The following is an 11,369-nucleotide window of genomic DNA, read 5'->3' as shown; positions in this document are numbered from 1 at the left end:
GATAATCGCTCCATGCTCGACCTTCTTGTACTGGTTCTTTTATGATGAAGACTACTGAATTCAAATGGGATTATTGGAAAGAATTAAACGCAACTCTGTACATTGGGATCTTGACGAAGGTAAGGAGTCAGGTATAACCCCAAAGTTTGATTGTGTTAAATCTTTTATGGATACTGATACCTTTCGTGAATTTAGCACTAAATATGGACTTGCCTCTGAGATAGTAGCTTCTTTCTGTGAATCCTTTTCTACTCATGTTGATCTCCCTAACGAGAAGTGGTTTAAATATAATCCTCCCATTGAAGTAAAAGTAGTTGCACCTATTAAAGTTGAAGAAAATACTATTACTTATAATGATTATGTTGTTCCTACTGCTTATATTGAGAAACCACCTTTCCCTGTTAGAATAAAGGATCATGCTAAAGCTTCAATTGTTGTTCGTAAGAGTAATACTAGAACACCTACACCCTCTGAGCAAATTAAAGTTCAACCTAGTATTGCTACAGTTAAGGATCTCTTGGTCGATAATATTGATGGGCATCTTATTTACTTCCGTGATGAAGCTGCTAGAATTGCTAGACCCGATACTAAAAATAAACATAGACCTGTTGTAGGCATGCCCGTTATTTCTGTTAAAATAGGATATCATTGCTGTCCTGGCTTGTGTGATATGGGTGATAGTGCAAGTGCAATACCTCATTCCTTATATAAAGAAATTATGCATAATATTGCACCCGCTGAGATAGAGGAAATTGATGTTACAATTAAGCTTGCCAATAGAGACACTATTTCACCAGTTGGGATTGTTAGATATGTTGAAGTCTTGTGTGGGAAAGTTAAATATCCTGCTGATTTTCTTGTTCTTGGTTCCCCACAAGATGACTTTTGTCCCATTATATTTGGTAGACCCTTCTTGAATACTGTTAATGCTAAGATAGACTGCAAAAAGAGAGTTTAATTTTGCTAAATTTCATAGACAACCCCACGATAAAGAATTGCCTAGTAAAGATGAAATTATTGGTCTTGCTTCTATTGCCGTGCCTCCTAGTGATCCTTTAGAACAATATTTGCTCGACCATGAAAATGATATGTTTATGAATGAAAGAAGGGAAATAGATGAAGTATTCTTTAAACAGGGACCTATTTTGAAACACAACTTGGCTGTTGAAATCCTAGGGGATCCTCCTCCACCCAAGGGTGATCCTGTGTTTGAGCTTAAACCTTTACCTAATACTCTTAAATATGCTTATCGTGATGAGAAAGAGATATATCATGTTATTATTAGTGCTAACCTTTCAGAGCAAGAAGAAAAAAAACTATTGAAAACTCTGAAGAAGCACCATGCTGCTATTGGATATACTCTTGATGATCTTAAGGGCATTAGTCCCACTCTATGCCAGCACAAAATAAAATTGGAGAAAGACGCGAAACCGTTTGTTGATCACCAATGACGGTTAAATACTAAGATGAAAGAAGTGGTAAGAAAAGAAATACTACAGGTTTTGGAGGCAGGTATAATTTATCCTGTTGCTGATAGTCAGTGGATAAGTCATGTCCATTGTGTCCCTAAGAAGGGAGGTATTACTGTTGTTCCTAATGATAAAGATGAATTGATCCCACAAAGACTTGTCACAGGTTATCGAATGGTAATTGATTTTCGCAAATTAAATAAAGCTACTAAAAAGGATCATTACCCTTTACCTTTTATTGATCAAATGCTAGAAAGATTATCCAAACATGCACATTTTTTCTTTCTAGATAGGTATTCTGGTTTCTCTCAAATACCTGTGTCAAAAGAGGATCAAGAAAAGACAACTTTTACTTGCCCTTTCGGTACCTTTGCTTATAGATGTATGCCTTTTGGTTTATGCAATGCACCTGCTACCTTTCAAAGATGTATGACTGCTATATTCTCTGACTTTTGTGAAAAGATTGTTGAGGTATTCATGGATGATTTTTCTGTACATGGAACTTCTTTTGATGATTGCTTAAGCAACCTTGATCGATTTTGCAGAGATGTGAAGAAACTAATCTTATCTTGAATTGGGAGAAGTGCCACTTTATGGTTAATGAAGGTATTGTCTTGGGGCATAAAATTTCTAAAAGAGGTATTGAAGTTGATAGAGCTAAGGTTGATGCTATTGAAAAGATGCCGTGTCCTAAGGACATTAAAGGTATAAGAAGTTTCCTTGGTCATGCCGGCTTTTATAGGAGGTTCATTAAGGACTTCTCAAAAATTTCTAGGCCTCTGACTAATCTCTTACAAAAAGATGTTCGTTTTGTCTTTGATGAGGATTGTGTAGAAGCATTTGAAGTACTCAAGAAAGCTTTGATTTCTGCACCTATTGTTCAGCCACCTGATTGGAATTTACCATTTGAAATTTTGTGTGATGCTAGTGATTATGCTGTAGGGGCTGTTTTAGGACAAAGGGCTGATAAGAAATTAAATGTTATCCAATATGCTAGTAAAACTCTAGACAGTGCCCAAATAAATTATGCTACTACTGGAAAGGAATTTTTAGCAGTTGTATTTGCTTGTGATAAGTTCAGACCTTATATAGTTGATTCTAAAGTAAATGTTCACATTGATCATGCTGCTATTAAATATCTTATGGAATGGAAAGATGCTAAACCTAGAATTATTAGATGGGTTCTCTTGCTACAAGAATTTGATTTGCATATTATTGATAGAAAGGGAGCTGAGAACCCCGTTGCAGACAACTTGTCTAGGTTAGAGAATGTTCTTGATGACCCACTACCTATTGATGATAGCTTTCTTGATGAACAATTAGCTGTCATAAATGCCTCTCGTACTGCTCCATGGTATGCTAATTATGCTAATTACATTATTGCTAAATTTATACCACCTAGTTTCACATACCAACAAAAGAAAAAAGTTTTTCTATGATTTAAGACATTACTTCTGGGATGACCCACACCTTTATAAAGAAGGGGTAGATGGTGTTATTAGACGTTGTGTACCTGAGCATGAACAGGAACAGATCCTATGCAAGTGTCACTCTGAGGCTTATGGAGGACACCATGCTGGAGATAGAACTGCACATAAGGTATTGCAATCCGGTTTTTATTGGCCTACTCTCTTCAAGGATGTTCATAAGTTTGTCTTATCTTGTGATGAATGTCAAAGAATTGGTAATATTAGTAGACGTCAAGAAATGCATATGAATTATTCACTTGTTATTGAACCATTTGATGTTTGGGGCTTTGATTATATGGGACCGTTTCGTTCCTCTAATGGGTAGACACATATTTTAGTTGCTGTTGATTACGTTACTAAGTGGGTAGAAGCTATTCCAACTAGTAGTGATGATCATAACACCTCTACTAAGATGCTTAAAGAAGTTATTTCTCTGAGGTTTGGAGTCCCTAGATACTTAATGGCTGATGGTGGTTCACATTTTATTCATGGTGCCTTTCATAAAATTCTTGCTAAGTATGTTGTTAATCATAGAATTGCATCACCATATCACCCAAAGTCTAGTGGTTAAGTAGAATTGAGTAATAGAGAGCTTAAATTAATTTTGCGAAAGACTGTTAATAGATCTAGAAAGAATTGGTCCAAGAAACTTGATGATGCATTATGGGCTTATAGAACTGCATACAAAAATCCTATGGGTATGTCTCCATATAAAATGGTTTATGGAAAAGCATGTCACTTACCTCTCGAACTAGAACATAAGGCATATTGGGCCATTAAAGAGCTCAATTATGATTTCAAACTTGCCGGTTAGAAGAGGCTTTTTGACATTAGCTCACTTGATGAATGGAGAACCCATGCCTATGAGAATGCCAAACTGTTTAAAGAAAAAGTTAAAAGATGGCATGACAAAAGGATACAAAAACGTGAGTTTAATGTAGGTGATTATGTATTGTTATACAACTCTTGTTTAAGATTATTTGTAGGAAAACTCCTTTCTAAATGGGAAGGCCCTTACGTCATTGAGGAGGTCTATCCTTCCGGTGCTATAAAAATCGACAACTTCGAAGGCACGAATCCGAGGGTGGTGAACGGTCAAAGAATCAAACATTATATCTCAGGTAATCCTATAAATGTTGAAACTAATGTTATTGAAACCTTAACCCCGGAGGAATACATAAGGGACACTTTCCAGAACGTTTCAGACTCCGAAAAGGAAGAGGTGTGTGGTATGGTAAGTAAACTGACTCCAAAACAGTTCTAATAGCAATTTTTCTCCGTTTTGGAATGTTTAAAAAATTAAGAAAATAAGTAGTCCGGGAAGGACACGAGGCTCCCAGGAGGGTGGAGGGCGCGCCCTACCCCCCTGGGCGCGCCGCTGCCTCGTGGGCACCTCGTGTGCCCTCCGAACTCCATTTTCTTGCACGATACTTCTTTCAGTCGGTAAAAATTCATTATATAATCTCCCAAAAGTTTTGACCACCGTATCACGCAAATATCTTCTGTCCTTGTTTCGAGCTATTTTTCTGACAGATCTAGATCGCCATGACGTCTTCAAACTTCCCCAAGGACAAGTTCTTCGAGAAGGTCATCAACCCCTGCCTGCGGAGGTGCTGCAACACCCTCAAACCATTGAGATGCGTGAGGGGTTGCTGCACATCCGCGATGCTGAGGGACCAAGGAGGACCGAAAGCGTGGAGACAAGGCTCGAGGCAATGGAGCAACAAGTTTTCAAGTGCCAGGAGATGGTGGAACATGGACTCGATGCCAATCATATAATGATCACGGAGTTCACCAACAATCACAAGTTGGATGAAAAGAACATTGGGGAGGCCATCTTTAAGCTTCACGAGAAAATTGAGCGCCTCCAAGCCCAGATCTATGACCTACAAAACCAAAACTGAGTATGAATATAGATTCAAGAGGATGAGTTTGGCTGCAGATTTGAGGATCCCGGAGACTCGATCATCCTTCTATGATGGTGAGCCTATGTGTTGGAAGATGGACGACAAGCCCACATCATCAACAACTCCATCATCACCACCTCCGAGGAAGGAGACATAAACACATGGGTGATCAATTGAAAGTACAGCGGGATATTTTGCCCGAACTGCGAGTGTCGTGTTCCCCACAGGGACTAGGCGATGACGACTATGCTCGGCTAAAGCCAGGTAGCACAATTTTAAGAGATGATTGCAGAAATTAAACCTAAACTAAACAAGGTAGTTCCCGAAGATCATCGCCAAAGAAAATGCAAAATAAACAAAGGGAGATTCAGATTATACTCTCTGTCTTTTTGGTATTATTTTTATTTGAATGAGAAACTAAAACAGTAACACAAAGGGAACACCAGGACATGAACACATATAGCAGAATGGATATGGGTCACATTACAAACATATTTGTCAAAGAGACAAAGCTATCACAGAGACTGAAAATTAAACACACAAAAAGTTAACTAGTACACGGAACTAGTACACAAGGTGAACACACATATATGCTAGCAGACCACTAATTCACAGATCAAATCAAACTTAGCAAATATTTTCCAAAGCAACTAACATCAACTAGTCAAAACACATAATAAAATGCACTATATTTTGCAGGTATGAAACTGAACAATCGTCAGGTTACAAGCTCTTATAAAATCTGAATATTATAAGTACTACCCATCTCAATTCTGAACATTACAAAGTACTGAACATTACACTACTCAAAGATTACAGAAATTTAGAGAATAGAGAGAGGGAGAAAGAGAGAGAGAGAGATGACTGCAGCAAGTTGGTGAAGAGGAGCAGTTGGACATCAGGGGCGTTGGAGAGTAAGTGCAGCAGTAGGAGGCGCTGAGAGGAGAGGCAGCAGTAGCATGAGAGGAGCAGCAGAGAGAGTTGAGGAAAGGATCAGCAGTAGGGGAGCAGCGAGCGGCAGAGACACAACAAGAGGAGGAGCGGTTCAACAGCAGTAGTAGGGACAAGGAGAAGAAGGAAGATGCAGCAGCAGAGTTTGGGGGAAGAAGGGAGCAGTAGCAGTTGAGGAAGGCGAGGGAAAGAAGAAGCAGCAGACAGGGATTCAGAGAAGCGGGGAAGAAGGGAAGAGGAAGCAGCGACGGTGTGTCTGGCCGGCCGCGCCGGTTGGAGGGAGAGGTCACGCGAGGTGGGCACTAGTGGCTGGCACTGTGATGTATGGATGATGGTGTGGGTGGTGGATGGCGCGGGTGATGGTGGAGCGGCGAGGTCGTGGAGGCGCGCCGCCGCGATGGCCTGGCCGCGGCGGCAGCCGGAGGTGGGAGAAGAAGTGGTGAGGGGGAGAGAGATGGAGATGCCAGGCTCAATTTGGGAATGGAGCAGCGCTAGGGATTTTGATCCCTTCCCTGCTCTGTCTTTTTTTACTTTGGCCCTCCTCCTTTCTTCTTTATTCCCAAGTAGATCCCCTCCTTCATTAGTTTTGGCCCCTGGTTTCTTCTTTCCTTCACGCTCAGCTCCTTGACTCCATCACTTGATCACTTGTAGTAGAAGAATTTTGTGCCTTGTCACACTTTTCTGCAAAATAAACAAATGACTAGTCAACAATCCTTTTATATGATTTTCATGCGAATATGCAACAATTCACAGCAAGAATTAATGGTCAGATCACAACAAACGATATATTTGTATGCCGAAATTATATATATGAAATGTTCTTATCAATGGGTACATGCACTCCCCTTGGCATCTGCCAAGCTTGGGGGAGTTCCCGGTATCGTATCACCATCACACTTTTATATTTACCATTTTTCTTAGTTCGATCCTTTTAGTAATATCTTGATCTAGTAGAATAAAGTTTTAGTATGATCTAGTTTTGAGTTTTGCTTTATGATCCTTCTATGTAATCGAGTCCGTGAGCTATATATAATAAAGATTAGTGTTGAGTCAAGGGCTTTGCCATCTTGCTATGATCTTGAGGGTATAAAAATAAAAGAGAAGAGAAAGAATAAAAAGAAATAAAGAGATCATATGGATCTTATGGAGAGTAATGACTTCACATATAAAGAGTATGATGAATAAAAGTTGTTGAAAGTTGACAAACATAGTTTTGGTCATCGTTGCAATTAATAAGAAGTAATAAAGAAAGAGAGGTTTTCACATATAAATATACTATCTTGGACATCTTTTATGATTGTGAGCACTCATTAAAATATGACATGCTAAAGAGTTGATGTTGGACAAGGAGGACAACTTAATGGCTTATGTTTTCTTATATCCGAAATAAATTATATTGTCATGGATCATTCAACATGTTGAGCTTGCCTTTCCCTCTCATGCTAGCCAAATTCTTTGCACCAAGTAGAGATACTACTTGTGCTTCCAAATATCCTTAAATCCAGTTTTGCCATAAGAGTCCACCTTATCTACCTATGGATTGAGTAAGATCCTTCAAGTAAGTTGTCATCATTGCAAGCAATAAAAATTGCTCTCTAAATATGTATGACTTATTAGTGTGGAGAAAATAAGCTTTGTACGATCTTGTAATGTGGAAAAAATAAAAGCGACGGACTGCATACAAAAGGTCCATATCACAAGTGGCAATATAAAGTGACGTTCTTTCGCATTAAGATTTTCTCCATTCAACCATAAAAGCACATGACAACCTCTGCTTCCCTCTACGAAGGGCCTATCTTTTATTCTTGTCTATTACTTCATACAAGAGTCATGGTGATCTTCACCTTTCCTTTTTACATTTTATCCTTTGGCAAGCACAATGTGTTGGAAAGATCCAGATATATATAGCTAATTGGATGTGAGTTTTCATGAACTATTACTGTTGACATTACCCTTGAGGTAAAAGGTTGGGAGGCAAAACTATAAGCCCCTATCTTTCTCTGTGTCCGATTAAAACTTCATACCCATAAATATTGCGTGAGTGTTAGCAATTGTGAAAGACTAAATGATAGTTGAGTATGTGGACTTGCTGAAAAGCTCTTATATTGACTCTTTTTGATGTTATGATAAATTGCAATTGTTTCAATGACTGAGATTATAGTTGTTAGTTTTCAATGAAGTTTTTGATTCATACTTGAAATTGTGATTGAATTGTTACTTTAGCATAAGAAATCATATGACAATATATATATATATAAACACTATTCTGATCACGGGATCAGAATAATATTCTGATCACAACCTGACCTGCCCCGCTAGTAGTACGTTGAACTTCCCTGTGAACTCGGTTGAATTTCCGCCAACATTGCCCAAACGGCGCTTGCGATATACCGTTGGAAAGCTATGGACACCAATATCATGACCCAACTTAAATTTTTGGCAAAATATAAGCGGTTTAAGAGCAGTTTTGAAAACCGTTTTTTCTTCGCACAAAAAACGTGAATCGTATTTTCGATCACATTTCTAAACCATTTATCAGAATGAGGCATATAATATGGCGTTGGAAAGCTGTTGCAAAACCGCTCCTTCCACATGTTGAAAGTTTTTTCTAATTCCCTATGGTTAAAGAGTAATTTGAAAAAGCATAAAATTTCGTAAACTGAACAGCTGAGTTCGGTTTTTTTGATGTCATTTCTAAACGGCTAATCCAATGGAGGCTTATGATATGGCATTGGAAATCTTATGAAAATGCGCTACCTTTTCCTCTTGAAAGTTTTTTCCTAATTTTGAATGGTTTAAGAGTAATTTAGAAAATGGTCCAAGTCCTACCGAGTTTGTATTTTTGAGCTAATGTTTTAACCGTGCATCCGAATGCAGCAAATGATATGGCGTTGGAAAGCTTGAACAAATGCGAAACTTTTTGGTATGTATTGTTTCTCCCAATTCTCTACGGTTTAAGTCAGTTTCGAAAATGGCGAAAAAAGTATTTTCGCCGTAATTTCTACAAACTTTATCGGAATTGGGCAAATAATATACCGTTGAAAAGCTACGGAAAATGCGAAACTTTTTCATGTTGATGGTTTTCTCTGATTCCTAGCCGTTTTCAAGTAATTCTGAAAATGGCGGAATCATTCGTTCTGCCTCTATCACGAAATAGATTCTTCGAAAATGCACCGCGTGAAGAACCTGAACTTCTCGGTGCGTGTACCTGAACTTCACTCTGTTTTTCACGTGATTTTTTTGCTCGTAGATCTTCATCCACTGCTCGTAGCTCTCCATCCCACTCACGGGAATTGAGCGGGTGATATACCGATGGAAAGCTGCTATAAACACGCAACTTTCCCGTATTGATCATTTTTTCATACTCGCGACGATTTTGAAAGTTTTTCATCTGAAATTCATTCAGTGTAGTAGGTGAACTTCCTACTGTTTTCATGTTGAACTTTTGTGACGTATTTTCATTTGTAATTTTCTCATCCATTTCGTCAGTGTTACACAAATTATAGTCTTTTTGTACAAACCTCTCTCACAATATTTTTTTAACTTTCTTCGACCGAGGACTTGAATTTACACAAATAATATTCCTGCCGTTTTGAGGTAAATTAGAAAATGGCGAGATCATGATTTCCGCGTTCATCGTGAACGGAAATGCACTGCGTGAAGTAGTAGAACTTCTGGGGCATGTCTGTTTGAACTTCACTTTGTTTTTGACGTGCTGTTTTTTGCACTACGTGAAGTAGTTGAACTTCTGGAGCATGTCTGTTTGAACTTCACTCTGTTTCACTTTATTATATTTTTCTTATATGAAATACGCACCATGTAGCACGTGAACTTCCGATTGCTATCACTCTGAACTTCTCTCTGGTTTGAGGGAATTATTTTAAAACACAAAAAACAACATATTTTTGTATGTATTTTGGACATCTAAATACACGGTGAACCTCTCTAACAAGAATTGTTTGAACTTTTCCTCGCCGAGCACTTGAAGTTCTAGCAACCAATTTTTTCATTTATGAGTTTGTTTTTAAAAGTGCAAAAAATGGCATTGTGTTTTTTATGTTTTGAACATGTAAATCTTAGGTTCTAATAAGCTCCGAACTTCTCTGTTATTTTAATTTGAACTTCTCCTTTTTATATTTTTGAGTAAAGAATTGTATTCGTTTTTTATACGGAAAAAATCGAACATGGAAATACATGGTGAACCTCTCTCGTAAGAATTTTTTAACTTCCCCGGACAGATCACTTGAACTTCTTTCAACAAACCTTTTCAGCTTTTATCTTTTTATACTTTTATTATCACTTGAAATGCATTCCTTGCAGTACTTGAACTTCTCGTTGTTTTCACTATGAACTTCTGTCGCATTTTTGTGTATATGTCGTATTACAAACAATTGAAGGTTGGTCGTCATTTTTTGCCATTTTAAAAATTCGAGCTTTTAGGTAAACATTGATCTACTTCGTTGGTTTAATTTGAATTTCTATTGGTCTTTTCACAAACGGGGAAAATACATTTCTTTTTTATAAATTTTGAAGTTCTCTGTTTATATAATTTTAACTTCTTGTTTGTTCCCTTTAGTAACCTTCAGTTTGTTCTTTTTTATTAATGACCCTTAGTAACGAGGAAATTCATTTTGTTTTGAGTTTTTTAAATGGTAAAATCCTAGTTTGAACCACTTCGTTATTTTAGTTTCAACTTATAGTTTATTTAAAAGGAAATTCTTCTAAACTGTTTTGGTTGTTCCTTTTATTTTAATTTGAACTTCTTCATTTAAGTTCTTAGTAATGAGAAAAAACCTGAGGTTTTTATAAACTTCGAATTTCTTTGTTATTTTAATTTGGACTTCTTAGTTTCATTCTTTAGGGAAAAAATATGGTTTTAAAATAAATTGAAGCATCCGACATTTTTAAATAAAAATTGAACTTCATACTTTTATTTTTCTTTGAAATGTAAATAATTTGCTCTCATACTCTCCCATTGCATTTTCTGACCACCACATCACCTTTATGCGATGTAGTGATGTAGCAGCGATTGGTAAAGCTAGCGAACCAACAGTCTACAATAGATCACCGAACAAAGCAAACCCAATGTACAACTGAGCTACTAGTGCATAGTCCAGATCAGGCTTTTTTAGCGGAACCTTTTACTGCGGTGCAACACTAGCCGTATATTCTATCACTGCACTGCATATGAAAGCCGGCCTGTTGTTCTTCCTGTAGCTGAACTGTCAAAAGCCTGCCATGCAATTGACACAACAGTACAACACAGATCCTAACAAAGAGCTGGCACAATGACACACATGATTTTTTTCTCACCGTACAGCGAGGATAATGTGGTGGCAAGGGAGCGAAGGGAACAAGGCTGCATGCCTCCACCGCGCCGGAGCTTGCCATCCATCACGAGATGTCCTCAACCGGAGGACGGAGGACCATGGGATACCTGTGTCGATGGAGTCATGGGGAGGCCTAGGCTACAACCTCTGGAGACATGATTTTCCTACCTTTTTCTCTGAACTTTCTGCTTTCGCTTCTTTTCTTCAGTAAATCACGTAGCGGCTACACTTGTTTTGGAGAAT

Source organism: Triticum aestivum, chromosome 2A (assembly GCF_018294505.1).
Source record: "Triticum aestivum cultivar Chinese Spring chromosome 2A, IWGSC CS RefSeq v2.1, whole genome shotgun sequence".
Lineage (NCBI taxonomy): Eukaryota > Viridiplantae > Streptophyta > Magnoliopsida > Poales > Poaceae > Triticum > Triticum aestivum.
The sequence above is the reverse complement of the archived record's forward strand: the minus strand, read 5'-3'. Positions refer to the sequence as shown.